The 8,334-nt window shown below is 37.9% G+C and overlaps 1 long non-coding RNA gene across 1 annotated transcript; it reads left to right on the plus strand.

Annotated features, from left to right (window-relative positions):
• The first annotated feature begins 200 nt into the window (after positions 1–200).
• LOC126585250 (uncharacterized) lies at positions 201–1,671 on the plus strand. The gene is made up of 2 exons (XR_007610383.1): positions 201–1,072; positions 1,246–1,671. It is a non-coding gene; the product is annotated as an uncharacterized LOC126585250 (long non-coding RNA).
• The last annotated feature ends 6,663 nt before the right edge of the window (positions 1,672–8,334 follow it).

An 8,334-nucleotide genomic window follows, 5' to 3' on the forward strand; every position in this document is an offset into this window, starting at 1 on the left:
GATCGGGCTCTTATGCAGTTGATTACTGCAACTCTGTCACCGGTTGCGATTTCCTGTGCTATTGGTAGTACAAATGCTTGTGATCTTTGGACCCGGTTAAAGGAACAATTCTCTGTTGTCTCTCGGACTAGTGTTTTTCAACTCAAGTCGAATCTTCAAACAATCAAGAAAGGGACTGATTCTGTATCTCAATATCTGCAATGAATTAAGGAAGCTTGAGACTACTTGTCCGCAGCTGGAGTTGCTTTTGCAGATAAGGATATTGTTATCCTTGCTCTCAATGGATTACCTCCCGAGTACAATACGTTTCGTAGTGTTATAAGGGGTCGTGAGAATGTAATCTCTCTCCAAGAATTTAGGGTGCAGCTTCTTGCTGAAGAACTGATTGTGGACAGTACTGTTAATTCTCAGTTTTTGTCTGCCATGGTGGCTAATACCTCTGGCCCTAAATCCCATCAATCAGTTGGTGATCATCCGGGGTTTTCAGGTCCTCATCCTGGTTCTGCTGGTGGGTATCGATCTTTTCATTTCACTAAGAAGGGTAAAGGCAAAACTAATTAGGGATATAGGTATTCTAATCCTAGTCCCAGACAGCAGTTTCCCAATCGAGGTTCTCCTTCAGCACCTGTTTTCTCTGGAGTGCTTGGACCTTCTCCATCACAGTCTGTTGGTTCCTCTTTCCAGCAAGTACCTTGTCAATTATGTAATCAGTTTGGTCACACTGCTCCATTTTGTCATTCAAAACAGTTAGAACGACAAGGCTGCCACATTTGTGGCAAGGCAAATCATAGTACCTGGTATTGTTTCTTCAATGATAAAGGTCCTAACTTTGGTGGTCCACACTACTCTCCGATGCCTACTAGTGCATATACTCCTTCAGCACCAACTTTCTCTCCTCAATCCAATATCCAGGCTCTGCACACAGTATCTTCTCAGTCTTCTTCAACTCCTACATCACAGATTTGGCTTACTAATTCGGGGGCTACAAACCATATGACTGCTGATTTCAGTAATTTGTCCATGGCAACGCCTTATCCCTCTAATGAGACAGTGCAAACAGCTAATGGTGAAGGTTTGCAAATTTCACATATTGGTAGTTCCATTATTCCTACACTTGTGCAGCCACTAAAATTGAATTCCATCCTCTATGTGCCTCGGCTATCTCATAATTTGTTATCAGTTCATCGCATTTGTCTTGATAATAATTGCTGGTTAGTCTTTGATGCTTATTGTTTCTGGATTCAGGACAAAGTCACAGGGAGGATTTTGTACAAAGGACCATGCAGTAATGGACTATACCCCATTCTATCACTTTCCAATCATCAATCATTTCCCTCTCTAAGCAATTCTAAAGCTTCTGCATTACTTGAACAACTTGTTAGCTCTAATCTCTGGCACAGTAGGTTAGGGCATCCTTCAAATACCATTGCTTCTATCATGCTTACTAAGTCTCATATCTCTTGTACAAAGGACAGTGTTCCTAGGCTATGTCATAGTTGTTTAGAGGGCAAATTTACTAAATTGCCGTTTCAGTCTCGTGTGCACAACTCTGTAATTCCTTTCGAAACTATACACAGTGACCTTTGGGGTCCTTTTCCGTGTAATTCTATTGATGGTTACAAGTATTATGTAACTCTCATTGATGAGTGCACTAGATACTGTTGGTTGTTTCTTCTTGTCAATAAATCCGATTTCTTTGACATCTTTGTTGCCTTCTCCTCCTTTGTGCAAACCCAATTTTCTACTTGTATTAAAATTTTACAAACTGATGGTGGTGGTGAATATTGTAACAATAAACTTCAAACTTTTCTTACCAATCAAGGTATCCTTCATCATAAATCTTGTCCACATACTCCCGAACAAAATGGTTTGGCCGAGAGAAAACATAGACACATTGTTGAAACCACTGTCACATTGTTACAATATGCCAAATTACCCTCTTCTTTCTGGACCTTTGCTTGTCAAGCTGCTGTATATCTTATAAATCGAATGCCTACACCAGTGTTGAATAATTGTTCATCTTTTGAAATACTTTTTAGCACTCCTTCTATTTTGACACATCTTAAGGTGTTTGGGTGTTCCTGTTTTCCTCTATTAAGACTTTATGTTCAGACCAAGTTGCAAGCCAAAACTACAGAGTGTGTCTTTCTTGGGTATGCCTCAAAGTATAAAGGATTCATTTGTTTTAATGTGTTAAAAGGTCGATTCTACATTTCTAGACATGTTGTGTTTGATGAGACTAGATTTCCCTACCCTCACTTGTCTGCATTGTCTAAGCACAAACCTGTCACATCCTCTTCTTCTCAGTCCTGGTCATCACTTTCAGTTTCTAATATAAATAATATCTTAGTTTCATCTCCACCACCCTCCCCCCAATCACCTCTACCATCCACCTCTCCACCTAATGACATATTGTCTTCTTCATCAGTTTCACCAGCTAGCCCTTCTTCTCAGTCCATTACTGCTACTGCAAGTTCTCCTTCTCCACTCCCTGTGGACTCTGATTTTAGTCCAAATTTACTTCAAGTGGTGTTACCACTTGCTCCACTTAATATGCATCCTATGCAAACTAGAAGTAAGAATGGCATCATCAAGAAGAAAGCCTTTTTCACTCAAGTGACTGAATCTCATGATGTGGATTTAACTTTGGTGGAACCTGCAACATATAAATCTGCAATGAAGGTCCCTGTTTGGTATAAAGTGATGCAGGAAGAGGTTGATGCATTGCATAAACAACATACTTGGAGTCTTGTACATTTGCCTCCTCACAAGAACCTTGTTGGTTGTAAGTGGGTTTTCAAACTCAAAAAGAACTCAGATGGGACAGTGGCTAGACATAAGGCTCGCCTTGTTGCTAAGGGGTTTAGTTAAGAGCCTGGATTGGACTATGGTGAAACATTTAGTCCCGTGGTTAAACCAACCACTGTGCGGATAGTTCTAGCCTTGGCTGCTCACTTCAATTGGACTCTTCGTCAATTGGATGTCAAGAATGCCTTTTTGCATGGTTTGTTAAATGAAGAAGTGTACATGTCTCAACCTCCTAGCTTTAGAGATCCGGCACATCCTGAATTGGTTTGTCATTTACACAAGTCACTCTATGGATTGAAACAGGCACCTAGAGCCTGGAATGAACGATTTACAAGTTTTCTTCCCACTCTTGGGTTTCAGTCCACATATGCTGATTCTTCTTTATTTGTTAAGATTGTTGGCAGTGACATTGTGGTCCTCCTCCTCTATGTCGATGATATTATTCTTACTGGCAGCTCTCATTCCGTTATTCAACAGGTGATCAACTCTTTAACATCTGAATTTGACATCAAGGACTTGGGGGAGCTTCATTATTTTTTGGGCATTCAGGTTATCAAAACTGCTACGGGACTATTCTTGTCTCAGTCCAAATATATACTGGATTTGTTGCAGAAAGTTGAGATGGTTGATTGTAAGCCTTGTGACACTCCATGCTTACCCTACAATCGGTTGGTTAAAGATGATGGCACTCCCTATAATAATCCAACTGCATACCGGAGTATTGTTGGCGCCCTTCAATACCTCACTTTCACTCGCCCGGACATTGCCTTCTCAGTTCATCAAGTCTGTCAGTTCATGCAATCTCCAATGATGTCCCATTTTACAGCCGTAAAGAGGATTTTGAGGTATCTCAAGGGCACATTATCTGTTGGCATGTCTTATATTCGCGGGGATTTACTACTGAAAGCATTTAGTGATGCCGATTGGGCTGGTGATCCCAATGATCGCCGTTTAACTACTGGTTTGGTTGTCTTATTGGGAAATAACCCTATTTCCTGGTCCTCCAAAAAACAATAAACTGTTTCTCGTTCTTCAACGGAAGCAGAATACAGGGCTCTGTCTACTACCTTCGCTGAGCTTGATTAGATTCAGCAACTGCTGGAATTTCTGCATGTCCAGCTTGCTCGTCCTCCAGTTCTCTTTTGTGACAACCTTTCTGCTATCGCCTTGTCCTTTAATCCGGTCCAACATCAACGCATGAAGCACATTGAGATCGATGTACATTTTGTGCGTGAACGGGTTGCTCAGACGAAACTTTGTGTTCAGTTTGTCTCATCTCGCGAACAGTTTGCAGATATTCTAACTAAGGGTCTTAGTATTCCTCGTTTTCAGTCTCATTGTTTCAACCTCATGCTTGGATCATCCCCTCATGAGTTTGCGGGGGCATGTAAGGCTAGACAGTGGCTAGGATTATGCCATCTGTCCAAAGGGTGTGAAACTTAGTTAGATAGTTAGTTAGACAGTTAGTCTTTGATATAAGTACATCGTTGTAATTACTTGAATATTAAGAAAGATAAATATTACAACTTCTCTCTCTCTCTATTTCTTGTACTCTGATCTTCTCCTTCGATCTTCCTCTTTCTACATTAACACAAACAATACGAGGTCGGTCTGTGAGTTATTTATTAGCCAATGACACATGGCAAGCAAATGGGAGTCAAGTTAGTTACAAGGTAGTTGGGGATTGAGTTTGTTGAGGAGAATAATATTGTAATTGAGTATGAATGTTAGAGGGTAATATTGTAATTGTGGGTTGTTATTGATTATTATATATAACCATTCGATCTTTCATATTCAGCTAGCAAGTTTTGTAAGAAGCATTCATTACTAAGAAATCAGAGAATTATTCTTCCTTCTATATCTTTTGTTCTACTTGATCTTTGTATTCTTGAGAAATTTATAGGTTTGTTAATATGGTATCATTGCCGCATTCGGTTTTGGTGATTTTCTGCTGCTCTTCAACACTACTGGTCAATTTGATTGCTGGGTTTCTTTTGGGTTTCTTGAATATTTGGGTGTTTAAAGATTTGGGTTTCTTGAAGATTTTGTTGTTCTTTGACACTACCAATCAATTCGATTGCTGGGTTTCTTGAAGATTTTGTGCTCGGAGCATATGCAAACATTGGATTTCTGGTGTAAATCAGGTGATTTCTCTCTGGTTTGAGAAATTTGTGCAATACCTACAATTTCTATGACGTGGTTTTCCTATGATTTGAGTTTTGTGTGAAGAATGATGAATGTTGTTTAATTAGTATGCTGAGAAGTATTATATTTGCAAGTTTTGTATTCTGAGAAATGCAACGGAGTGTCAATCTCCTGTAAAAAAAAGTGAAAAGGGGTATCAATCTCTTGTGATAAGAAAGTGTCAGTCTTTCTTGGTATAATTTGGAGTGACACTGTGATAAGAAAGTATCAGTCTTTCTTGGTATAATTTGGAATACTTTTGATCTAGAGAAAGTGTTATTCTTTTTTTTCTTTCTTCGTTACTTGTGAAATCAAGATTTTAGTATTTTCTTGGTAAACTTTCGAGAGGTAGTTTTGCTGGAATTTCAACTGTTATGAGAATCTTGGTTTTAAGTTGTATAACAATGGAGTCATCATCATTCAAAGTGGAGAATTTACTGGGAATGTTAACTATAAAGTTGAGGGATGATAATTTTGCCAAATGGGCGTTTCAATTTCAGTCAGTTCTCAAAGGATATAAGCTTTTTGGCTATTTTGATGGCACAACATTGTGTCCATCAAAGTATGTGGTTAATACAGACTCCGAAGTAACAACTGAGATTACAAAAGATTATATTGAATGGGAGTCTACGAATATGGCTCTTTTAAGTTTGTTATTGGCAACTCTTACAGATGAGGCTATGGAGTATGTTTTGGGATGCAAAACTGCGTTTGAGGCATGAAGTAATCTTATGGATAGGTATGTATTTGTTTTGAAGTCTAGAGTGAACCATCTTAAAACTGAATTGCATACTATTCAAAAGAGCACAAATACTATTGATAAATATCTGTTAAGATTGAAGAATATAATGGAGCAATTAACTGTAGCTGGTGAGTTGATTTCTGATAATGACATTGTAATTGATGGCTTAGCTGGTTTGCCTAAGGAGTATTCTGTTATAAGGATTGTAATATTGGCCAGGGAGTCATCTATTACCTTCAAAGAGTTCAGGGCACAGTTATTGGGTGCTGAAAAGGAAATTTAATGTGAAATAAATCTGTTATCTCAAAACATGTCAGCATTATATGTTAATGGTTTGAATTCCTCTGGTGCTAGATCTTCTTCTGGGTCCTGATTTACATCTAATCATGCAGGACATAATCATATTACATCAACTACTGAAGGCACTATAACTCAGTCTCCTTATATTGGTTCTGTACAATCATTCATTCTTGCATCACAACCATACATGCAACCATTTCCTTAGCAATATCCATAACCATTTCCCTTTGATCATTCGACATTATATCCACCATTTTATGGATTCGGCTTCATGGGTACCAATATTGGTTCAAGGAATCAGTTTGGAAATAAATCATTCAATGGTACAAACTACAAAGGCAACAACAATTTCATGTCAAATGGTGGTTAAAAAGGCAAACCCTTTAACTCTGGTAGTTCTTTTGGTTTTCAAGCTAATATTACAAGGCAGAATGGGTCTAATGCATGGTCTGGGAATACAGATACTAGGTCTAGTTTGGTTGTTGAGTGTTAGATATGTAATAAAAGGGATTATACTGCAATGAATTGTTTTCAAAAAAAATGCAAATACAGCATCTCCAGGGTTCGTTTTTTAGTGTCAAATATGTGGAAAAAAGGGTCATTCTGCTCTGGAATGTTATCACAGAGGCAACTATGCTTATCAAGCACAACCACTAGCATCATCCTTCAATGCTATAGCTGCACAACATTCAACAGAGTTCAGTCCTAATGATGCGTGGATAATAGACTCTGGAGCATCACACCACATCACTGCAGATGTCAATTCGCTCAATCAAGTTACAACATTTGAAGGTTCTGAAACCATGACTATTGGAAATGGCACAGTGTTATCTATTGCAAATACTGGTTCTACAATTCTGAAAACTAAATCTAGTGACCTTGTTCTTAATATTGTGTTGCATGTTCCAAATATTTCCAGAAGTTTATTATCTGTACAACAACTATGTGCTGATAACTATAGTTGGTTCATATGTGATGAAAGTGAGGTTTTTGTGCAGGACAAGAAGACAAAGGAGGTTCTGTACCAAAGAAAGAGTAAACCAAGGCAACTGTTTCAAATTCCTGTAATCAAATGTTCAAAGGGAGTGTAGTCTGCAATTCAGTGTTCATCTGTTTTTCTTGGACAAATGGTAAAATCCAATCTCTAGCATCAAAGAATGGGTTATCCTACAAATGAAATATTAGCTATGATGTTGAAAAAGTCTGGTATATCAGTTGATGTAGATGATAAGTGTAGTTTGTGAACTCATTGTATCAAGGGTAAAATGTTAAGAATTCTCTTTCCTTCTAGGATTGATAAATGTACTTCACCATTTGAAAAGGTTCATACAGACATTTGGGGACCATCTTTTGTAAAGTCCTTAGAAGGATATAGATACCATGTAACCTTTCTTGATGAATACACAAGATACACTTGGATTTTCCCATTGTGCAATAAATCAGATCTCTTTCATGTGTTTGTCAAATTTTATAACTTCATACTTACACAATTTAGAGTCACTATAAAGTATGTACAGTCAGATGGAGGATGAGAATATACCGGTCATTCTTTTAAAACCTTTCTTGCTGCAAAAGGAATAGAACAGATGATATCATGTCCATACACCCCATAACAGAACAATTTGATTGAATGGAAGCATAGACATATAGTAGAGACAACAATGACTCTACTTGTCATTGCCAAATCACTAATTGAATTTTGGTATTATGCATGTGCACATTTTGTATTACTTATAAATAGAATGCCATGTAAGTCTATTTCCATGGAGTCTCCTTACTACAGACTATATAAGAAACAGCCAGATCTAAAGTCATTGAAGGTGTTTGGGTGTGCTGTGTATCCTTGGTTAAGGCCATATAATGTCAATAAACTGCAGTCAAGGTCTGAAATGTGCATATTTTTAGGGTATTCAATGGGATACAAAGGGGTGATTTGTTATAACCCGATAAATGGCAAGTCAATAATCCATGTTTCCTTCTGCAAAGGTACCAAGATTATCACAAGAAGAACAGGTTGCTACTACATGTTCTAAACCAATATTAGTGCTTGTTCTAGTATATATGACAGTGGGAAATTCAGCTAATGACACTGTGATTCATCCAAGTCTAGTTAAGGATATTGTGTATTCAATGCATCAGTCTGAGGATACATCATCTTCTGGGGTTAATCATCATGCAAATGCTCATACAAATTAAGTTTCAGATATGCAGGAATTTGAAACACAATCATCATCAGCAATTACTCTTTCCAACCCAATTGGTACAACTCATTTGCTTCATGTCTTAGATCTTGCACAACT

The sequence above is a fragment of the Malus sylvestris genome, chromosome 10 (assembly GCF_916048215.2).
Source record: "Malus sylvestris chromosome 10, drMalSylv7.2, whole genome shotgun sequence".
Taxonomy (NCBI): Eukaryota; Viridiplantae; Streptophyta; class Magnoliopsida; order Rosales; family Rosaceae; genus Malus; species Malus sylvestris.